Genomic DNA, 24,808 nt, shown 5'->3' on the forward strand with positions numbered 1-24,808 from the left:
CCAGAGCCAGCACATCCTTCCTCAGATACGGGGCCCAAATTTGTTCACAGTACTCCAAATGCGGCCTGACCAGCGCCTTGTAGAGCCTCAGCATACATCTCTGTTTTTGCTGAGAATGATCGCCGATGATGACCTTCTAGAAAATATCTAAATAGGAGGTCAGAGAGAGAGTTGGAAAGCTTTAGAGCAGTAACTCCAGACCACTGAATTGATGCCCTTACATGTAAGTACAGGGATGGAAATATCTAGTTGCAGTTATGATCTGTTTGAAACTCCACATTTGTGTGATTGACTCGCTGCTGTCTTTAATATCCAGCAATCACTAAATGTTGGAAATATTTCAATTAATAATATTCATGGCAAAGGAAAATTCACATATAGAGCTGCAATGAGTAACAGATTTTGCAAACGCGCCAGATGGATGAATCCAAGGCAGGGAACATGGATATCAGATGGTCAAAATGTGAAAATAGATAGCTGTGGGTGGAGAGGGCGTTAGAAATCAGCTGAGAAATCATCCACAGCACCTGTTCACAGAGGATAATGACATTCTTCAGCCCAGCTAGAAGCTGCAAGAAAGATTAATGTGTATCATGTCGCAGGGCCCGTGTACCATGTCACAGGGCCCGTGTACCGTGTCGCAGGGCCCGTGTACCGTGTCGCAGGGCCCGTGTATCGTGTCGCAGGGCCCGTGTAACGTGCCGCAGGGCCCGTGCACCATGTCACAGGGCCCGTGCACCATGTCACAGGGCCCGTGCACCATGTCACAGGGCCCGTGCACTATGTCACAGGGCCCGTGCAACATGTCACAGGGCCCGTGCACATGTCACAGGCCAACTCTCACCTTCCTCTTCTCCCATCAGGCAAGAGGTACAGAAGTGTGAAAATGCACACCTCCAGATTCAGGGACAGTTTCTTCCCAGCTGTTATCAGGCAACTGAACCATTCTACCAACAACGAGAGAGTGGTCCTGAGCTACTATTTATCTAATTGGAGACCATCAGATTATCTTTAATAGGACTTTGCTGGACTTTATCTTGCACTAGATGTATCAAGTATCTGTACCCTTTATTGACACATGTACCAATGTATGCTTCTCACTGTACATGTGACAATGAAGTAAAGTAACTAACTCACTAAACTAATTATAGAGCCTCTACACGAAATCACAGGCCTGTGCACCTTGTCATAAGACTTAGTGGCGCCCAGCTCCAACTTGTCCCAAGGGTTTGAGCATAGCTTGAAGCCGATTTTGTCCATCCGTGGAGAGCACTGTCGATGCCACTGTGGCGCAGGTTGCTTGACAAGTATGGGAAAAGGAAAAAGTCTCGCGGACACAAAAGCAGCTCCTTGCACACGGAGATGGGAGAATTTGTAGTGGGGTGGAATGAGGAAATGGCAGTGAAATTAAGCAAATGTGTAACTGTTCATGGAAGAAATTACAAAGAAAACTACAGAGGATGAAGAACTGACGAAAATTAATATAAGGGGGAAAGATGTACAATGGACAGAACGCTAATTAATCCCCAGGACCAGATGATCTGCGTCTGCATATTGATTCACAGGGAATGGAGGTATATGGGTTACAAGCAGGCAGAGGAGATTAAATTGTCTGAGCATGTTCAGCATTAACATAGTGGGCTGAAGGTCCTGTTCCTGAGCCGAATGCACAGCTCTTCTCGCCTTATTTCACGTCTTTTATCCTTTTATCTCCAGCCTTTGTCCTTGTCTAACCATCAGGGCGGCACAGTGGCGCAGCGGTAGAGCTGCTGCCTTACAGCGCCAGAAACCCGTATTCAATCCTGACTACGGGTGCTGTCCGTACGGAGTTTGTACGTTGTCCCTGTGACCGGGTGGGTTTTCTCTGGATGCTCTGGTTTCCTCCCAGATTCCAAAGATGTACGTGTTTGTAAGTTAATGTATGGGTAAGTCGCAGAGAAGGTGGGGGGAGGGGGACAGACAGGACAAAGGGAATATCTCTGATATAACACAAGGGTTTCTCTTGGCAATGCATTACTGACGGCTATTTAATTTGGAAGTTAATGTGGAAAGTTTGAGGAAAGGCTCTGAGCTATGGGGAGAGTTTTGGCAGGCTTGCACTTTATTCCTTGAAGCATATGAGGCTGAGGGCTGAGGTGTATAAGATCTTATAGAGATGTATAAGATCATGAGGGGAATAGATAGGGCGAATGCATAGAGTATTTAACCCAGAGTAGAGGATTTAAGAAACAGAGAACATAGGTTTAAGGTGAGAGGGGAAAGATTTAATAGGAACCTAATGGGCAATTTTTACACACAGACAATAGTGGGTATATGAAACAAGCTGCCAGAAAAAGTGTGGAAACCTTTCAGATTCCTATTAAATCTTCTTCCCCCTCACTTCAAACCTATGTCCTCTGGTTCTTGATTCCCCTGCTCTGGGTAAAAGACTCAGCGAATTTACCCTATCTATTTCCCTCATGATCTTACACACCTCTATAGGCTCACTCCTCATCCTCCAGCGATCACCCTGTATGCCACTACTATCCTACACGCTAGGAACAATTTGTTTTTACAACTTACCGAAGCAAATCAACCTCCAAGCCTGTACGAACCCGGGTCTCTGGTGCTGTAAGGCAGCAACTCTACTGCTGTGCCACTGTGCTGCCCAATGCAGTGCCAAAAGGTATGCAAGTTATTGACCAACACTAAGAGAGGAATCTGGGTGTTTGCCACAAGTTGAGTGCCTCACAGGCGGATGCTGGGGTTGCCATGATACTGCAGCCTCCTGCTTTGCTTGCTACATTCTTTTCTGCCCCAATCACCTCTGCTGCTGTTTCTAGATCTGAACAAATGCTTTCTCGGGAAGGATCATGCAAAGAAAATGCAACGGGTCTGTGCTCAGGGGCACTAGTGCCTAATTCAAGCGAGCAAGCTAATTAATCCCAGGGGCTTGTGAAGCAATATTGAACGCTGTTGTTGTTGTGATTACAATGAGAGCTGTTCTGCGGGAAAGCTGTTACCCGTGGTTGTTGCCGGATAAAGTAACCGGATGAACAGCACCAGACTGTAGTGAACTCAAAAGGAACAAGACTGTGGCTTACTGCAAACCTCATTTGCTGGTATTGATCACGCCTTCATGAGAAATACTTCCTCAAGTAGGTGGGGAGCATCAGTGTACAATACGAGTTCACCTTTCCCTGCTTGTAGTGTAATGCATCGTTTACAGCTCATGTTTCTTATAATAAGAGGCATGCTGCAGACCATTTTAGAGAGTTTGGTAATTCTCCAATATGGGAGGAGCATTTCGTCTCGTTTAGTTTAGAGATATAGCGCGGAAACAGGCCCTTCAGCCCACCGAGTCTGCGCTGACTAGCGATCCCCGCACACTAACACTATCTTACACACACTAGGGACAATTTACAACTTACAACTTTAAAATGAAGCCAATTAACCTACTAACCTGTACGTCTTTGGTGTGTGGGAGGAAACTGGAGATCTCAGAGAAAACCCACGCAGGTCACGGGGAGAACGTACAAATTCTGCACAGACAGCACCCGTGGTCAGAACCAAACCTGATTCTCTGGCGCTGAAAGGCAGCAACTGGTGGTTATAAAGTGCCGCCCCTAATTAATTCAATAATGAATTTATACTTCTTTGCTTATTAGAAACTTTACAGTAGATTGGCCAAAGATGAATGTTATCAGTGCTAAATCCCCTCAAATTGCACTGATTCTCAGACGATTTCCAGGAGCAACGATCCACTCATATTTGGTAGGAAATATTCTAAAAAAATCAAAACTTACTAGAGAGACTGAACAGTTCCAACCTGAACCGTCACCTACCCATGTCCTCCAGAGATACTGCCTGACCAATTGAGTCACTTCAGCACTTCCCTCTCTTAGGAGAACGAGTTGGAGATATTACCTGCCAGTGAAATACCAGTGGCAACATGGCAACAACTTGCAACAAAATGCCAAAAAACGGCACAGTGGTGCAGCTGGTAGAACTGCCAGAGACCCACGCTTGATTCTGACCTCTGGTGCTGTCTCTATGGAGTTTGCACATTCTCCCTGGGTGGGTGGAAAAGTAGGGTAACATAGAACTATGATCGACGGTCGGCATGGACTGGGTGTGTCGAAGGGCCTGTTTCCATGCTGTTCTCCAAACTAAAACTAAAACAAGCAAAGATCAATTACTTACCCCAGCCTTCAACACACTCACCATTGCTGAATTCCCCACTATCAATGCCCATCAACTTCCCAACATTCTTCTTGTAACATGTTACATTGAGGGGCTCACCTCTTCCCCCCACCAATCCCCCCACTCCAAATCTTATCCCCTGCATGGGTTACGATTAAAATACTTGACCCCTGCACGGATGGATTAAACCGGACAACATTCAAAAAATCTCAAGAGGATCTACAAAACTAGGTCCTTATGTATCTCAATTGGAGAAAGAAGCCATTTGGCCCATTGAGTCTATGCAATCTCTCAGTGCAATTCCATCAACACTGTTCATATTCCCTCCCACTCCTTATTTTCCAGTAACCACTTCTCTCTTGTGTAAAGACTGCTATTTTACTAATGCAACTCCCTCATTTTCCACCCCCAAGTCATTTCCCTACAGCGCCCCCACAGTCATGCTGCAGTGCGAACCACCCACAGAGTGTGCTGCAGGAACCAGCCAAGTTTCCTCCGATGACCTTTCCAGCACTCGTGCTGAGAGGAAGAACTAGGAACAGGCCATCATGTAGGCAGATGGGATTGGTAAATTGGCATCATGGTCGGCACAGACACTGTGGACTGAATGACCTGTTCCTGCGTTATATTGTTCTGGAAGATAGACACAAAAAGCTGGAGTAACTCAGCGGGACAGGCAGCATCTCCGGAGGGTGACGTTTCCGGTCGAGACACTTCTTCAGATCATCCATTCCTTCTCTCCAGAGATGCTGACTGGCCCGCTGAGTTACTCCAGCATTTTGTGTCTATCTTCGGTTTAAACCAGCATCCGCAGTTCCTTCCTACAGTTCCTATATTGTTCTATATTCTATGTCTTCCCGCAACAAATGCTTCAAAAAGCAGATGTGGTAATCGTTCATCTTATTTGATCTTCACGGGGTCTGGCTAAGATCAAATTGGCTGGTATTTCTGACTACATAAACTGCAGTTACAAAACATAATCAGCAGCTGGGATATCCTAAGGAGTACATAAATGCATGATTAAAAATGATTAAAGCTGCTTTGTAAGATGCTGCATCTGCTGTGACTGTTCCTTGGAAATCCAATTGTCTGGCTTTAGTTCATGACTGTTAATCAACCGGGTTAAACCATTCATCGCAAACATATGAAAGAAAAAGCAGCTGTGCCTACAGTGCTCCAAGAATCTGAATGAAATAATAGGCATTCAGTCCATCCATATTAATGTACAGTGCATATATTAGTCATCAAAGTGAATAGAAGGTACATACAGAGAAATGATTCCCACCAGACGACAACTAATTGTATATGATACTAGACCAACTGGGACCTGTTGGCCTGGTCCCCCAATGCAACCCGTTCCTCAACGCAATATTGCACCACTAACCTGCAGCCCCCATGGGAGGCGTGGTCCCCCAACTCAACCCGTTGCCGAACGTAAGATTCCAGTGCTCCCCTGCCTCCCCCAGTACTGGACATTAAAAACAAATTCCAATTGCACTTCCCCAATTGCAATACCAATTCCCCTCCCCCTGTCCTGCCAGGAGCTGGAGTAATTGTTGTATGGTGGCAACATTGTTGCAAATGTCAGGTGGAGGACTGTGATATTCCATTCAGGTGAAAAGTTGGTGATAGCGCAGAGTGTTCCTGTATTGCAACTTTGTATCAAAGTCCGTTGGAAGCTGGTGCAGCAGGGATTTTAACAGTAAAAATCTTGATAAAGTTGGCTTTTTTAATCCTTGAAATATCAATAACGTGAAATATAACATCAAATCTGAAGGAAATTTGATACGAACTACGAAGGAAAAAAGCGGAGTAAGATTCTGCAAAAATTGTAGCGCTATTGTGTACTGTATTGGCGTAGCTCATTGAGATCACAAACAGACAGACAGACAAACAAGTTGAGTTTTAATAGTATACTAGACTAAGTGGGACCCGTTGGGTCCCATGTTCACACGGGAAGGCTGATCCCCCGATGCAATATTCCACCTCTCCACCAATTCCAATATTGGTGGCCAGTGGGAGGGCTTTCTGGAGCGCTGGTATGGGTTCTTGGCAGCTCAGTCCCTCAAGCCTGATCTGCTGGCAGCTCACTCATGGCTGATGGGCTGGCAGTTGACTCATGGCTATTCCTTGAAATTCCATTTCAAGCAGGATGCAAGGCCACCAAATTCAAATCCATTTCCTACCATTTCAAGCAGGGTGCAAGGCCTCCAAATTCAAGTGCAGTTTCCTACCACTTCAAGCAGGGTGCAAGGCCACGGATTCAAGTGCAATTTCCTACCACTTCAAGCATGGTGCAAGGCCACCGAATTCAAGTGCAGTTTCCAACCACTTCAAGCAGGGTGCAAGGCCACCGAATTCAAGTGCAGTTTCATATCACTTCAAGCAGGGTGCAAGGTCACCATATTCAAGTGCAGTTTCATACCACTTCAAGCAGGGTGCAAGGCCACCAAATTCAAGTGCAGTTTCATTCCATTTCATGCAGGGTGTAACCACCATAAAACCACACATAACACCAAACTCACAGTTCAGTAAACATTCAGTGTGTTCAGTTGATTCACAGCTCAGAGTCATGACCTCTCCCTCCCCCATCATGCAAAGACTGAGCCACACCCACACTTCCGGGCTTTATAACCCCTCCCCCTCCCACCGGAAAAGGTGTGGCTTTCAGGGCATGATTGACAGGAGAGAGATTCTCAACATTTTTTAAACACTAATAATACTTATTTTTCATTGATGGGAAGAATTCTCTGCACCTGCTCAGCGGAGGGGGGACTGAGTAAGATGGCCAAAAATCACAGCCGTAAGTGTAGTGTTTTATCTAAAATCAATATACAGTGCAAACAGGAAGTGCATTTGCAGTAGTGCCTTTTAACTTCAAGCCAAAGCACCCAAGCCGCCATTTGCAGTAAGAAGTGCCTTGACCTCTCCCTCCCCCATCATGCCTAGATTGAGCCACACCCACACTTCCGGGTTTTATAATCCCTCCCCCTCCCACCGGAAAAGGTGTGGCCTTCATGGCGTGATTGACAGGAGAGAGATTCTCAACATTTTTTAAACACTAATAACACTTTCATGTTTCATTGATGGAAAGAATTCTCAGCACCTGCTCAGCGGAGGGGGACTGGGTAAGATAGCCAAAAATCACAGCCGTAAGTGGTAGCGTTTTATCTAAAATCAATATACAGTGCAAACAGGAAGTAGTGCCTTTCAACTTCAAGCCAAAGCACCCAAGCCACCATTTGCAGTAAGTAGTGCCTTTCAACTTCAAGCCAAAGCACCCAAGCCATCATTTGCAGTAAGAAGTGCCTTTCCACTTCAAGCCAAAGCACCCTTATTTGATAAGGAGGAACTTAAAAATCTTAGACAGAACTTTCAAGAGGTTAAAGAGGAGCTGGCATCTTTTAAAAAAGAAATTAAAGAACAAATTAAAGAAGATGTTACAGAGATTGTACACGAAGTCCTTGAAGACTGGAAATTAGATATGGAAAGAAATATGACTCAAAATGTTGAAGAAGTAAATGAAAAACTGAATAAGATGGAATCCAGATTTGATTCTAAACTTGAACCTATTCTCCTGACATTAAACCAACACTACAAGATTGTAAAAGAACTTGAGGAACTTGCTGAGACAAGCACCGCAACTACAAAACAACTCATCACTGAGAACCAACGCCTATCAAAGTTATTGCATCAAATAACTGAAAAATGTACAGACTTGGAGGGACGACAGAGGCGTCAGAACTTAAGAATCGTGGGCATCCAGGAAGGCAGAGAGGGGACTCGTGACCCCCGTGAATTTGCTGCAGAAGTACTGAAAACAATTTTGAACCTGGACCAGGCGCCATTACTTGCCCGAGTGCACAGAGTGCCGAGACGTCCCCCAAAGGTGGGCGACCGACCAAGAATAATGATAGTAAAGGTCCAATATGACCATGTATTGGATGACATGATGAGGAAAATTGGCAAAAGCAGAAATCTTGTATATGAAGGAGACAAGATTAGCGTATTCAGAGATTACCCTGTGGAAGTTGCTAAGAAAAGAGCGTTGTTCACAGAAACAAGAAGAATACTGAAGAACATAAAGAATCTGAGATATGGACTGTTATACCCCGCAACACTAAGAGTCAGTTACGAGAAGAAGGAATACTTCTTCATCAAGCACACGGAAGCATTTGAATTTGCCAAGAACGTCGAGGACAAGATCGAAGATTGAAAAATATTCAACTCTTAACACCTACCCGGATACTGCTATCTCGCAGAGAAGATATGGAACTCTAAACTTTAAACTATTATATTTAAGAGTTGCCTAAAATTCGCAATAAGAATTGGGTATATTTCCTGCAACGGATATATAATACTAACATTCTAGTACTAACCTCTAACAACTATTAATAATCAAGAATATTAACTAACACTAACTAATGATAATAAGATTATTTAGATTATTTAAGAATTAATTAAAAGTATGAAATATAAGTAAAGTATGATTCAGGTATTTTATAATGAGAAATGTTTGGTGGCTCTCTCTCTGATGTTTTCGTTTTTGATTATTCTTTGATAAATGTTTATATTATACAAAACTAACATTTCAATTTGAGACTACTAATTATACCATTAATGGAATATAATCAATATTTCTTTCCCCCCCACAAATTGTATGCATCGAATTGGAAACTTTCCTTTCAAGGAAAGTACGGAGCTAGTATTTTTATAAACCAAAAGCTACGGAAGTCCATAGATGCTTAGCCACATTAGGGTGGCTATCACTAACTGCACTAATTGTAGTTGTAGTTGCTTTTCTTTTTTACTTTCCACACTTTACTAACCCTATTTGCTATCACCTTTTTTTAATCTTATATCATATTATATTTTGTATTTGGAATGGAATTGCATATTTTATTTAAGGAGATATGTTCGGATGGAAAACAGACGTGACCTAAAATTCATCTACCTGAAGTTCAAGTATAAGGTAGGGTTGAGTGTGCTGAATCATCTGCTCTACCACTTAATCACAAGATGCAAGACATGAATATAAAAATTGGGGGTGAGGGAATTAAATTCTGTAGTTGGAATGTTAAGGGAATTAATGAACCTATCAAGAGAGGCAAAGTGTTAGCTCATTTAAAATCATTGAAAACAGATATAATATTTCTCCAGGAGATACATCTTAAAAAGGAAGCACAACACAGATTGAAAGCAAAATGGATTGCTAAAGCGTACCACTCTTCATTCTCACATAAATCAAGAGGTGTTGCAATATTAATTCGTAAAGGTATACCCTTTAAACATATATCAACGATAGAAGACATTGAAGGCAGATATATTGTAATAATAGGGGAGTTATACTTAAAAAAGGTGACTCTCCTCAATGTGTATGGACCAAACTTTGATAGCCCTCTGTTTTTTAAGAGAATTCTTAACAATATCCCGGAAGGTACACAACAAAACTTAATAATCGGTGGAGATTTAAATTGTACTTTGGATGCTTGTTTGGATAGATCATCAACTCAAAGAAAACTAAAATCTCGATCAAGTGAATTTTTAAATTCATACATTAATACTACTAATATTAAGGACGTTTGGAGAATTGAAAATCCATCGGGCCGAGAATATTCATTTTACTCACCAGTACATAAAACTTACTCAAGGATAGACTATTTTTTAGTAGATTCAAAACTTATCCCATTTACCTATAACTCACAATATCATAACATCATAATCTCAGACCACGCCCCATTAACATTTATGATCAAAGTAAACGGAATGGCAGAGACACAGTCACAATGGAGATTTAATCCCCAAATCTTAAAAGATAAGTCATGTAATGAATATCTAGTAAAACAGATTAAATGTTTTTTGAGGCTAACGATAGCCCTGAAATCTCTGCCTCCCTTCTTTGGGAAACATTTAAAGCATTTGTACGAGGAGCATTAATTTCTTCCCAATCATTTTTTAATAAAGAGAATAGGGCCAAACAACAGAAACTGGAAATGGAAATAAAGCAATTAGACACAGAAAATGCAGCAGCACCATCCACGATAAAACACAATAAAATTGCAGTATTGAAATATAAATTAAACAAGATTTATTCAGACCAAGTTATAAAACTTTATCAACATACAAAACAATTAAATTTTGAATTTGGTGACAAACCACAAAAACTATTAGCGCGTCAACTTCGCAAATTGGACGGGGAAAAAACAATATACAAAATTAGAACAGATAAGGGAGAAACATTAACACTGCCTAAAGATATTAATGATAGATTTCTACAATACTACCAAAAATTGTATTCATCTAAAATAACAGAACAATCAACGGGAATGGAAACATTTTTACAGAATTGTAAGTTTGCGGGTCTAGATCAGAAAGAGAGAGAATTGCTAGGGGCTGAAATTACGCTAAAAGACATTGAAGAATCAATAAAGTCCTTAAAAAACGGAAAGTCGGCAGGACCCGATGGTCTAAATTCGGAATTTTATAAAAAAAATTATGATTTGCTTTCCCCACGCCTACAGACAATGTACAAATACGCTTATACTCAACAGAAACTCCCAGAAACTCTAAATGAATCTACAATCATACTTATACCAAAAACGGACAAGGATCTTGAAGACCCAGGTTCATACAGAGCTATAGCCCTCTTAAATACTGATCAGAAAATATTAACTAAGATTCTATCTAATAGATTGAGCTTAGTGATCAGCAAATTAATACATCCCGACCAAACAGGGTTTATCTCCAAACGGTATTCATTTTATAATCTGAGAAGATTATTTAATATTATATACTCCAATAGAATCCCTAACGCAGAGCTAGCAATTATCTCGTTAGATGCTGAAAAAGCATTTGACCAGGTAGAATGGCCATATTTATTTTCAGTGATGGAAAAATTTCAACTAGGAGAGAAGTACTGTACATGGGTTAAATTGTTATATTCTAATCCAACAGCTAGAATATTAACAAACAAAATGTTATCAACTAAATTTAATCTCTCTAGAGGCTGTAGACAAGGATGCTCACTATCCCCACTATTATTTGCTCTTGCAATCGAACCCCTAGCAGAAAGCGTTAGAAACCATCCAGGAATATTTGGATACAATACTAGAGACACAAGGAATAAAATCTCCTTATATGCAGATGATATACTAATATATATTACAAAATTAGAAACTAGTATTCCAAACCTATTAAATCTAATAACTCAATTTGGTCAGTTTTCGGGATATAGAATCAATTGGAATAAAAGCGAAATCATGCCAATAACAAAATTCAATTTACATACAATACAACAATCCCCTTTTAAAATAGTTAAAGATAAATTTAAATACTTAGGAATCTATGTAACTAAGACATATACCTCTTTATTTAAACTAAATTTCCCACCCTTACTGAATAAACTACATAAGAATATTCAATACTGGAAAACACTCCCCATTTCTATGCTTGGGAGAATTAATGCTATAAAAATGATTTTTTTACTGCAACTGCTGTACCTACTTCAATTAATTCCGATATATATCCCAAAAACTTTTTTCAAAAAAGTCGATTCCATTGTTACAAGTTTTGTCTGGGATTATAAGAATCATAGAATAAGTAAAAAACATTTATGTAAATCAAAGATAAATGGAGGTCTGGCTTTGCCAAATTTCTTATTTTATTTTTGGGCAGTCCATATTAAAAACATGAATTTCTGGCTGGAAGAAATGGATCAACAACCAGATTGGCTAATGATGGAAAAGGAAGACTGTCTACCTTTTGAAATTGAACCGATCGTATTTGCCCCCAAAAACCTATAAAGAAAACCCCATAATACATAGTGGAATACGAATTTGGAAACAAATAAAAAAAGATTTAAAATTGAATAATATACCACTCTGCCTTCCCATTGTAAATAATCCTTTATTCAAATCATCCTTTATGGACAAAGGTTTCACACAATGGAAAAATTATGGAATCAAAAATATAGGACATCTTTATGGGAAAGGTACTTTTCTTTCATTTCAAGAGTTAGAACAGAATTATGGACTGCACTCAAATAATTTCTTCAGATATCTACAAATTAGAGATTATGTTAAATCTAATACACAAGTCTACAGGAATAGGGAATCAGAAATTCTTGATGAATGTCTGAACAAGCATCCTAATACTGAAAAACTAATAGCTTATATTTATAACACCCTACTAAATAACGAGGTACCACCGACCGAACCATATAGATACAAATGGGAAAATGAAATAGGTCATCCTATCACGAAGATATGTGGGACGAAAGTTTACAACAAATACATCAATGTTCATTAAATGCCAGACATACTTTAATACAATTCAAGGTCTTACATAGACTACACTTCTCTAAAATAAAACTAAATAGAATCTTCCCACAAATCTCTCCTATTTGTGATAAATGTCTACATTTAGAGGCTAATTTAACACATACGTTTGCAAACTGTATAAAACTTAAACATTTCTGGACTGATATTTTTGAAATAACTTCAGAAGTTATTAATACAAAACTGGACCCAGACACAAAATTAATAATACTTGGAATATCAGAACAAAGCTTAACACTCACAACAAACCAAAGAAATTTCCTCAATTACAGTATAATAACCGGAAAAAAATTAATATTAAAATTTTGGAAAGGTCCTACAACCCCCACAATTAAAATGTGGATTACGGAAATGTCGGAGACCCTATACTTAGAAAGAATAAGACTTGTCTTAATGGACAAACAAGATCTTTTCCATAAAATTTGGGCTCCATTCATTAACTATCTGAAGGGATAGATTGGTACAGCACGAGGACCCAGCTGAAACTTGAACTCAGGAATAGATGAAAAGCTATACTGTACTTTATAACCTACGAACCTATCTCCATTGATGTATTACAGGTAACCCATTCCACCTCCCTTGTTTTTCTGTTGTGTTTTTTTTTGCTTTCTTTTTTATTTGTAACTTTCTACCCTCTCTTTTTCCCTCTTTCTATAAAAAATAAAAACACTAGAAGCAGAAGTAATTGATAATGGAAAATTTTAATAATGTATGACTGATGTATATGAAAAGTTTTTTTTACTATAATATGTAACTACATTTTATAATATGTCTACTTCTAATAAATAAAAATAAAAAAACGCCGTAAATGTAGTGTTTTATCTAAAATCAATATACAGTGCAAACAGGAAGTGCATTTGCAGTAGTGCCTTTTAACTTCAAGCCAAAGCACCCAAGCCGCCATTTGCAGTAAGAAGTGCCTTGACCTCTCCCTCCCCCATCATGCCTAGATTGAGCCACACCCACACTTCCGGGTTTTATAATCCCTCCCCCTCCCACCGTAAAAGGTGTGGCCTTCATGGCGTGATTGACAGGAGAGAGATTCTCAACATTTTTTAAACACTAATAACACTTTCATGTTTCATTGATGGAAAGAATTCTCAGCACCTGCTCAGCGGAGGGGGACTGGGTAAGATAGCCAAAAATCACAGCCGTAAGTGGTAGCGTTTTATCTAAAATCAATATACAGTGCAAACAGGAAGTAGTGCCTTTCAACTTCAAGCCAATGCACCCAAGCCACCATTTGCAGTAAGTAGTGCCTTTCAACTTCAAGCCAAAGCACCCAAGCCATCATTTGCAGTAAGAAGTACCTTTCAACTTCAAGCCAAAGCACCCAGGCCACCATTTGCAGTAAGTAGTGCCTTTCAACTTCAAGCCAAAGCACCCAAGCCACCATTTGCAGTAAGTAGTGCCTTTCAACTTCAAGCCAAAGCACCCTAGCCACCATTTGCAGTAAGTAGTGCCTTTTAACTTCAAGCCAAAGCACCCAAACAACCATTTGCAGATAGTGCCTTTTTACTTCAAACAAACCATATTTTCATTTTCAAACCACATTAAGGGGACTCACAGTTGAGTAGACATTTGTTCAGTGTTATTCAGAGCTCAGAGAGACGTGACCCTTTGTCTTCTTCCATCTTGCAGAGGCTGAGTGAGGTACACCACTTCCTGGTTTTATAGTCCCTCCCCATCCCTCCAGCAGGGGCAGCAGAGAGAATGGGGAATTTTGTAAAAACATTAATATCTCTCTCATTTTTCATCGACGGGAAAAATCTCTGCACCCGGAAGGCAGAGGGGGGCTCTGAGCGAGGTGGCAAAAAATGGTGGCCGTAGGTGGCGGCGTTCTGTCAGAAATAGCTGCACAGTGGGCCAAAAACGGTCAAGATCAGAGTTTTAGTAATATAGATAGATAGATACACCTTACTAAAGACATGGTTCAATGGTGTATGGGTAGTGGACAGAGATGGCAGCTTCAAATTCCTGAGTGTTAACACCCCAAACAACTTGGCCTGGGACCAGCACATTGATGAAATCACAGAGAAGTCACAATAGTACCTCTACTTCCTGAGAACTTTATAGACATTCAGCATGACAGGTTGTGAGGCCACATTTGGAGTGTTGTGTTTGGTTTTGGGCACCGTGCTCCAGGAAAGATATTGTTAAACGGAAAGAGTGCAGAGAAGATTAACGAGGATGTCGCCAGGACTTGGGGGCCTGAACTATAGGGAGAGGTTGGGCAGGCTAGGACTCTATACGGAGTATAAGAGGACGAGGGGTCATCTTATAGAGGTGTATAAGATTATGAAGGGAATAGATAGGGTAGATGCACAGAGTAGGGGAATCAAAAAGAGAGGACATAGATTTAAGGTGACAGGGGAAAGATTCAATGGAAAGCTGAGGGGCAACTTTTTCATATGAAGGGTGATGCGTATATGGAATGAGCGGACCAAGATGGCCCATCTAAGCAAGTCCCATATGCACACATTTGGTCCATATCCATCGAAACCTTTCCTATCCATGTACCTGTCCAAGGGTCTTTTAAGATTCTTGAGGTAGTGCCTCATGGAGATGCTTTGATGGAGGGTTAGACTGTGCTCATGGTGGACAGAGCTGAATTCACCAATCTCTGCATCTCCTTGCATTCCTTTGCAATGGAATTGCCATACCCGGCCATGATGCCACCAGTCAGGATACTTTCTACAGTGCATCTGGAGACATTTGTTAGAATATATGGTGACAGTGTCATAGATTCAAACAGCACGGAAACAGGCCCTTCGGCCCAACTTGCCCATGCCGACCAAGATGCCCCATCTACACTAGTCCCACCCGCCTGCGTTTGGCCCATATCCCTCTAAAACCTTTTCTACCTGTGTACCTGCCTAAGTATCTTATAAAATTTGTTATAGTACCTGCCTCAACTACCTCCTTTGGCAGCTCGGTCTATATACCCACCACCATCAGCATGAGAATGCTATCCCTCAAGTTCCTTCTAAATCTTTCCCCTCTGCATCCACCCAATCTATTACCATAGGATCATAAGATCATAAGTAATAGGAGCAGAATTAGGTCATTCGGTCCATCAAGTCTATTCCATCATTCAATCATGGCTGATCTATCTCTCCCTCCTAACCCCATCCTCCTGCCTTCTTCCCATAACCTCTGACACTTGTACTAATCAAGACTATATCTATCCCTGCCTTAAATATATCCATTAACTTGGCCATAGCCTCTGTGGCAAAGAATTCCACAGATTCGCCATCCTCTGACTAAAGAAATTCCTGCTCATTCCCTTCCTAAAAGAATGTCCTTTAATCCTGAGGCTATCATTTCTTGTCCTAGACTCTGCCACTGGTGGAAACATCCCCTCCACATCCACTCTATCCAAACCTTTCACTATTCTGTATGTTTCAATGAGGTCCCCCCTGCCACGAGTACAGGCCCAGTGCCGTCAAATGCTCATCATATTCTCCACATGATTTTATACACCTGTCGAGTGATGGGGTCATGGTCCAGACAAACATACAAGTAGCTGTCAGAGACCCAATGCTCAGCCTATGTGAAGTCCAGTCAATTACACAAACCACACCAGGACCATCTTGCCAGTAGGGTTGATAGCAATAGAATGTCAGAAGTATTTTGTAGAGATACGAAATAAGGAATTGTAGAGATATCGAAGCTGGTTTACAAGAAAAGTACATGATGTGCTCTGGTTTCCTCCCACACTCCAAGGACAGACAGGTATGTAGGTTAATTTGCTTTGGTCAAGATTGTAAATTGTCCCTGGTGTGTGTAGAATAGTGTTAGTGTACGGGGATTGCTGGTCGCCACTAACTCGGTGTAGGGCCTGTTTCCATGCTGTATAACTAAACTAGACTAGCCTCAACTAGGCAAAAATAAATAAACTAAACTAAAAACTATCTAAATTAAACTAAATTAAACTTAAACAAAACTAAACAAAGTAATAGAAGCAGAAACAAATATGACTTTTAAAAGATATTTGGATATCTCTGGGCCAAATGGCTATGGGCCAGATGCAGGCAAATGGAACTTGCCCAGCAAGCCAACATGGTTGGCATTGACAAAGTGGGCCGAAGAGCCTGTTTACATGCTCTGCAGCTCAATGCCTTTATAACTCTTTTTGTACATTGGCATCGTGAGATATTCCTCCTTTTGAGGTTTATTTTTCAAGGACGAACTCAAAGTAAAGCAACACAATGATCTGAGAAAACTTAACTTTTAGGGGGTAATTTTAAAATGACCTCTTTTTACTACTTCTTAATTTTTTTTTCCTCTCAGAGTTGGAAGGCAGAAGATGTCTCAAAATGTTCAAATCTCAGCCCCGATAATTATGCACCCAAGTTTGATATCGAGCATAACCTATTTGATAAATATGAATCTAAAAATAATTGAATAATATGAGTAAATGAATTCCAATTGTATTGTGCCCTGCATTAATGTTGTGCTTTTAATAGTTTATTATATAACGCTAACAATTACATACGTATTCAAGATATTAATTTAAAAAAATCTAGCTTTGTGGAATAACTATAGTGCTTTATTCATTGTATAGTACTTCCTGTGATTTAGCCACTGCAAAGCTCTTACATTATACATTACTTCACCCACTGTGTTGCATTTTTCAGATTTGGTATCCTGCTGTATGGTGCTTTGCTCGACACCCCACAAAGCCCTGCTATCTGATTCTTTAACTCATTATGCAGGTATCTAATACTTTTCTGCAGTCAGTGTACAGCAATCCTCAAGACATTATCTTCTGAGGCATTTTTTCATTTAAATTTATTTATGGGATGCGGTATCACTGGCTTTATTGCCTAAATGGCCTTTTATAATGAAGTAGTATGGACCTTCTTGGACAGCGCTGGTCTTTCTGGTGAAGGTTCTCCGACAACGAATGTGGGGAGGGAGTTTCAATAATGGGGCAGCACAGTGACATGCTGAGTTAGGTAATTCTCACCTCCATGGCCAATTGAGAATTCCCGACGGCATTAAGTACAGAAGGCCTTCGTCGAGTCACTGCTGACGGGCTTAACCCACGTCTTTTTTGCTTCCCATTGCTTGTTATAGCTGCACAGTCTCTTCTTTTTTGCAGGTTTATCCATAGTTGCACATGCCAAACTGACTGAACAACACCAGACGTTGTGATTGTATGGCAGGTGAATCACTAGTGTGTGGCGTCAACAGCACATGGAACACGCACGCACGCTGATGTATCAGATCTAGGTTCTGTCTGTAAGCTTGCCCTCTGGTGATTACAGAGTAGTAGCAGTTAAATACAGCACCAACCGGGAGCCACGGTTTAAGAATAAGGGGTAAGCCATTTATAACAGAGATGAGGAAACACATTTTCCTCACAGAGAGTTGTGAGTCTGTGGAATTCTCTGCCTCAGAGGGCAGTGGAGGCCGGTTCTCTGGATACTTTCAAGAGAGAGCTTGATAGGGCTTAAAGATTGCAGAGTCAGGGGATATGGGGAGAAGGCAAGAACGGGGCACTGATTGGGGATGATCAGCCATGATCACATTGAATGGCGGTGCTGGCTTGAAGGGCCGAATGGCCTACTCCTGCACCTATTGTCTATAAGGGCGGTCCCATATGGGACAAACCAATTTAGCCCAATATACGGGATGTCCCGGCTAATACGGGACAGTTGGCAACCCTAGTGATACTCCAACATTTTGTGTCTATCTTTAATATTGGTGGCAGTCTGATAATTCATGGCTCCCTTATTAATGAATGATAAAGACACCCTCTGTCATATAGATTGAGTGTAATGGTGCCACGGCACAGGTATGTTAACCTAATTATACTGACATGCAATGTGGATGGGTTAATGCTGGAGCAATCACCAGCCTTGTGTACAGTAGAAGCCACAATGCAGTTTCGAAAGAGAAATGCAATCTTATCAGTTCTAACTTTATTAAGTCGCAAAACCAATTCCAGAAAGGGGATAAAAATCTCTGGCATACAATTAGCTGATTACTGCCGATATTCTCCTTTCTACCCTGCCTCCTACATATACCACAGGGGAATATCTGATCGTAATTGTCTGGCAGTTCCAGTTCAGGTCTCACACTCTTGACCTAATGCTCCTGTGTTTACATTAGCAGATATTGTGTCCCTTTTGCTAACTCCAAGTAAGCAATTTGCTACACTGCTTAATAGTGCCTACCTTGAAAAATCACCTTGAAGCTAATACAACTTCTGAATGTTAATTTTAAAACAGATTCTGTGATGCGTGGCCAGAGAGTCACACAGCATGAAAGTAGGCCCTTCGGCCCAACCCTTCCCTGCCCACCAAGATGCCTCATCCAAGCCAGTTCCATTTGCACATGAGTGGCCCATATTCCTTGAAATCTTTCACATATCCATGTCCAAATGTCTTTTAAATATCATTATAGTACCTGCTTCAATTGCTTTATCTGGCAGCTCATTCCATATACCCACAATCTTGTGTTTGAAAAAGATGCCCCTCAGGTTCCTATTAAATCTTTCCCCTTTCACCTTAACTCTATTGATTCAGCTCCCCTGGGAAAAAGACTCCATGCATTCACCCTATATATTATACATTTCTATTGGATCACTTCTCAGCCTCCCGCACGCCAAGCAATACAGTCTTAATCCACAAGGCACTCACCCTTCCAAAAGCAGAATTTTAAAAAAAAACATCGGATGGAAGTTTTTGGACCTAAAACATGTGATTCTCCCTCTACATATGCTGCCTGACCTGCTGAGTAGGTCAGTTTACAGCAAGTTACAGCGGCCAATTAACCTACAAACCTGGACGTCTTTGGGATATGGGAGGAAATTTGAACGCCCGGAGGAAACACACGCGGTCATGGGCAGAACATGCAAACTCCACACAGACAGCACCTGAGGTCAGGATGGACTGCGTGTGTGGCACTGTAAGGCAGCGGCTCTACCAGCTGTGCCACTCTGCCACCCTTTGTTTCCAATTCTCGAAAGGTAAGTTTTCTCACTGTGGTTTTTGACAATTTTCATCTGCATTTTAAGGGATAACCCCAATGTTCTCCAAATTAAATTAGCCTGAAACAAATTATACTCTGCACACCCAATCCTGTTCTATCCGCTGTTCCAGGTGTGGATTCCTATATACCGGTGAGACCAAGCATAGACTGGGCGATTGTTTCGTTGAACACCTCCGCTCAGTCTGCTTTGGCCCACGTGGTCTCCAGATTGCCAAACACTTTAACTCCCACACTGACCTTTCTGTCCTCGGCCTCATCCACTGTTAGAGTGAGGCCAAACAGAAATTGGACGAACAGCCCCTCATATTTCGCTTGGGCAGCTTGCAACCCGGTATGATTATTGATTTCTCTTATTTCAAGTAATCCTTGGATCCCTTCTCTCTCCATCCCACCCTAGTTGTCGTACTAGTTTCACTGTCATCCTGTTCAGTTTCACTGTCTGTATACTGTAACTCATTATCACTTTCCCCACAGCCAACAATGAACCATTGTAGGCTCAACATTTCCTTGAACATCATTGCTTTTTGCATATCTTTCATTCATTCGTTCTATATACCTTCTATATCTTTTGTTTCCCTCTCCCCTGACTTTCAGTCTGAATAATGGTCTCGACCTGAAACGTCACCTATTCCTTTTCTCCAGAGATACGGCCTGACCTGCCGAGTTATTCCAGCTTGTTGTGTCTATCTATGGTGTAAACCAGCATCTGCAGTTCCTTCCTACACATTCTATCTGTTCTCTGCTTCTTGCCATTCCCACTGCAAAAATAATTGAAACACATCCTTTCTGACTGAACTGACATGAAACAAAATATTAAACACCGAAGATGTTGCAATATGTGGAGTTATTAAAAATAGAGGACATGTACTTCTACCATCAGGAATAAAGTACAAGAGCCTGAAAACCATGACCACCAAGATCAAGAAAAACTTCCTCCCAATAACCATCAGGCTCTTAGACACTACACAACACTAGCCTCAGCAACTCTGAACTTCTGTGGACTGTCTTTGGTTGCACTAATATATAAATTAAAATATATATTATCCGTCTGTATTGCATACAGGCCTGTTATGCTGCAGGTAAGAATTTCATTGTTCCATTGTCGGTACATCTCACAATTAAACACAATTGACGCTGTCTTGACTCTCTGAGTGGCAAAAAAAGACTGCTTGTTGACTTCATGAGTTCATAAATTCTTGTTTATAAGTTATGGGAGCAGGATTAAGCCATTCGGCCCATCAAGTCTACTCTGCCATTCGATAAAGTCATAAGGTCATAAGTGATCAGAGCAGAATAAGGCCATTCGGCCCATCAAGTCTACTCTGCCATTCAATCATGACTAATCTATCCTTCTGTTGCAAAGAATTCCACAGATTCACCACCCTCTGAGTACAAAAATTCCTCTTCATAGACACCCGTACTAATCCACTAACAGTTAGCTTGAAATGGCGATGTCAAGGTAGAAAGGTTTAAATTGTAAAGGAAAATAAAGAAGTGGGTCATGACTTTGTTATGTGGTGGACAAAGCCAGCAAATTAATTTATGTGCGGTCAGAATAAATGGGTAGCACTGTAAATAGGTATGGATAAATCTGCATTACACATAGATGTGGACAGAGATGGATGAATTGAAATAGATGTTAATGGAGACAGAGAAAGACATATTTTATCACATTAACAACATCAGCACCGATTGCCACGATCTCGAATAAAAATGAAGATTAATATTTAAATGTAGACTTGTTTCTCAATCAATCTCTGGATCAAGACATTATCAAACCGTTGATTATGGCTCTCTTCACATTTCTGACACAGTTGTGTTTCTATCCCCAAGATTCATGGCTTCTTTTGTCATGTATTTTTACAATAAAATTTCACTGAGATATGATTGCAAAATCAAAAACACTCATTCTTGAGATATTATAGTCCCCATCTGAAAAAGCTGTCACCATTCATCATGCAAACAGCTCAATCAGCATAAATCAGCGGGAAAATGTGAATTTTGAAAGAAATAATAACAGGAACGGAACTATTAAAATTCAAACGACCACTGTGAGGATGAGTTGTGGTTTCACGGGGAAGTCACAAGGCGTTTGGGAAGCGATCAGACAGCGCAAAGCTGCTCAGGGACAAAGATGTAGCAACGCATCGAGGGACTGGGGTGCAGGAAGGTGGAGAGGACAGGGGTGTAGAGAGGGGCTCGGTTGTGGACTTGGACAGTGGGTCAACAGAGTGGGCAACCTGTAGGAGTGCAAGAAGGGATTGGACCTCAGGCCGGTACTGAGAGGCATTGGTGTCGGAGTGCATTGAGGGATTGAGTAGCTGGGGAATACTGAGGGACAGGGCTCATGTATCAAGGTGTCTGGCAGGCACTGAGAAAGGGTCTCGACCCGAAACGTCACCTATTCCTTTTCTCTAGACCCGCTGAGTTACTCCAGCTTTTTGTGCCTATCTTTGGTGTAAACTATCATCTGCAGTTCCTTCCTACACATTTTGTCTGCAGTTCTTTGTTTCTTATCGAGGTATCAGGCAGCATGGCATACCGAGAGGCATGACCACCAAGGTATTCTGGGGGCCGTTGCTGCTAGGGTATATTGGAGCAGAGAACATAGAACAGTATGGCACAGGAACGGTCCCTTTAGCCCACAATGTTCATGCTGAACATGATACCTACTTGAACTGATCTCATCTGCCTGCACATGGTCCTAGTCCCTCTATTCCCTGCATTTCCATGTGCCTATCCAGAAGCCTCTTCAAGTCTGCCTCCATCACCACCCCAGGCCCCCACTAATCTCTGTGTAAACAAATTGCCCGCACATCTCCATTAAACTTTTCCCCCTCTCATCCCACAACTTTGCCCTCCAGCATCGGACATTTCAACCCTGGGAAAAAGGTTCCGACTATCTATGCCTCTCATAACTTAATATACTTTATATCAAGTCTACAATCAACTTCCAGCATTCCAAGTCTATCCAATCGGCCCACTGAGTCCGTGCCGACCAGCGATCACCCCATACAGTAGCACTATCCTAAACACTAGGGACAATTTATAATTTTTACTGAAGCCAATTAACCTTCAAACCTATAAGTCTTTGAAGTGTGGGAGGAAACCGGAGCACCCGGGGAAAGGGAGACTGTACAAACTCCACACAGCCAACACGCATAGTCAGGATCTCTGGCGCAGTAAGGCAGCAGCTCTAACCCTACACTGTGCTGTTCTAAAACGAACAAGTAAAAGCAAGAACCCTCTGAGTTCAACCAGTACTTTGTGTTTTGCGCTAGAGTCCCGCAGCAGCAGTTTGTGGTGCTCCAGTCCACCCTATAGCTTTGTCCCTCAGGGGTACACTGAATGACTTTGCTATGAGAGTATACTGCTGGACAGGGCTGTAGGGCTGTACTGAGGGACGTAGCCAAAGTTGTATATTTTATAGAGAGGGCTGCTTCAGATGAAGGGTCTCAACCCGAAACGTCACCCATTCCTTCTCTCCAGAGATGCTGCCTGTCCTGCTGAGTCACTCCAGCTTTTTGTATCTATCTAGGGTGGAGGGAGTTGGACGGAGGCAGACGTAGGACGCTGGACAAAAGGCCGGAGAGAAGGAGCCGGGAATGTTAACATCCACTCCCCCAAGGTTGACTGCGGGAGGTGCCCCGGGGGCACGAAAGGCTGAATGTGGACAGACGGGCGAGTAGAGGGACGACGGTTCGCTGGCGATTTGGATGATAGCGATGGCTGCAATGAATGTTTATGCTCACCTGCACATGGGACTTTGGAAATGGCACCAAAATCTGGCGACTCTTACATAGTGAAATATTTCCATGCATGATGTACTTAATCGGGGATTGTTCTTACAGTATGTACAAAGTTAATCTGCAAGTCCAATCTGTAGTAAAGAAAGCAAATGCAATGCATTTATTTTGAGAGGGCTTATATACAAAAACAGTGATACAATGCTGAGGCTCTATAAGGCACTGGTCAGGCCACATTTGGAATATCTGAGAGAGGAAGGATGTGCTGGCTCTGGAGAGGATCCAGAGGAGGTTTATAAGAATGATCCCAGCAATGAGTAGGTTAACTTACGATGAACGTTTGACGGCGCTGGGATTTATAGGAATGAGGGGGGACCTCATTGAAACGTAGAGAATAGTGAAAGGCTTGGATAGAGTGGATGTAGAGAGGATGCTTCTACTAGTGGGAGAGTCCAGGACTAAAAGTCATAGCCTCAGAATTAAAGGATGTTTTTTTTGGAAGGAGATGAGGAGAAATGTCTTTAGTCAGAGGGTGGTGAATCTGTGGAATTCTGCCTCAGAAGGCTGTGGAGGAACATTCAGTGGATATATTTAAGGCAGTGATGGATAGATTCTTGATTAATACAGGTGTCTGAGGTTATGGGCAGAAGGCAGGAGAATGGGGTTAGAGGAGGAAAGATAGATTAGCCATGATTGAATGGCGGTGTAGACTAGATGGGCCAAATGGCCTCATTCTACTCCTCTCACTTATGACCTTATGTATGGCAATAATTCTATTGATCTGTATGCAAATAAAAATGTAATTGTACTTTGGAACATGTGATAATAAAAGATCCATTGAACCAACAAATTGAACCATTGTACTGGGAGATGGGGTTAGAAGGGTGTAAAAGGGACACATCTGTAAGTGAATTCTCAGGGCAAGATTATAGGAAGATGCTGAGGGCATTGAATATCAAAGTTATTAAGGAACAGGGAAAGAAGATCCTGTCAGTGTCAGTGAGCACCAGACAGAGAGTTGTCAGGCTGCACAAAGCATCAGTGCCAGGCAGAGGAACAGAAGTAGCAGCTGGAATTAAATCTTGAAATAGACATTTGTCACAAAAATAAATTTCCTCATAAAAGCAGCTGCACACTGTTTAGTTTTTTTCAGTTTGTAGATACAGCATGGGAACAGACCCTTCAGCCCACAAACTCCATGCAGATCATCGATCACCCGTTCACACTGGTTCTATGTTGTCCCACTCCATACCGGCTAGGAGCAATTTACAGAAGCCAATAAACCCACAAACCCACGCACCTTTGGCAAGCAGAAGGAAACCGGAGTACCTGGAGTAAACCCACGCTCTCACAGGGAGAACGTGCAAACTCCACACAGATAGCACCCGAGGTCAGGATCGAACGTGGGTCTCTGCTGCTGTGAGGCAACGGCACTACCAACTGCGCCACAGTGCTGCCATGGTGTGGAGATTTTTTTTTCTAAAAATAAACATTATCTATATTACTAAAACTCTGTTCTTGACCGGTTTTGGCGATCTGTGC

At 41.7% G+C, this 24,808-nt stretch overlaps 1 long non-coding RNA gene across 1 annotated transcript; it reads left to right on the top strand.

Annotated features, from left to right (window-relative positions):
- Positions 1-6,117: 6,117 nt before the first annotated feature.
- LOC116983545 lies at positions 6,118-23,620 on the top strand. The gene is made up of 3 exons (XR_004414734.1): positions 6,118-6,128; positions 17,159-17,163; positions 23,520-23,620. It is a non-coding gene; the product is annotated as an uncharacterized LOC116983545 (long non-coding RNA).
- The last annotated feature ends 1,188 nt before the right edge of the window (positions 23,621-24,808 follow it).

Source organism: Amblyraja radiata, chromosome 18, assembly GCF_010909765.2.
Source record: "Amblyraja radiata isolate CabotCenter1 chromosome 18, sAmbRad1.1.pri, whole genome shotgun sequence".
Lineage (NCBI taxonomy): Eukaryota > Metazoa > Chordata > Chondrichthyes > Rajiformes > Rajidae > Amblyraja > Amblyraja radiata.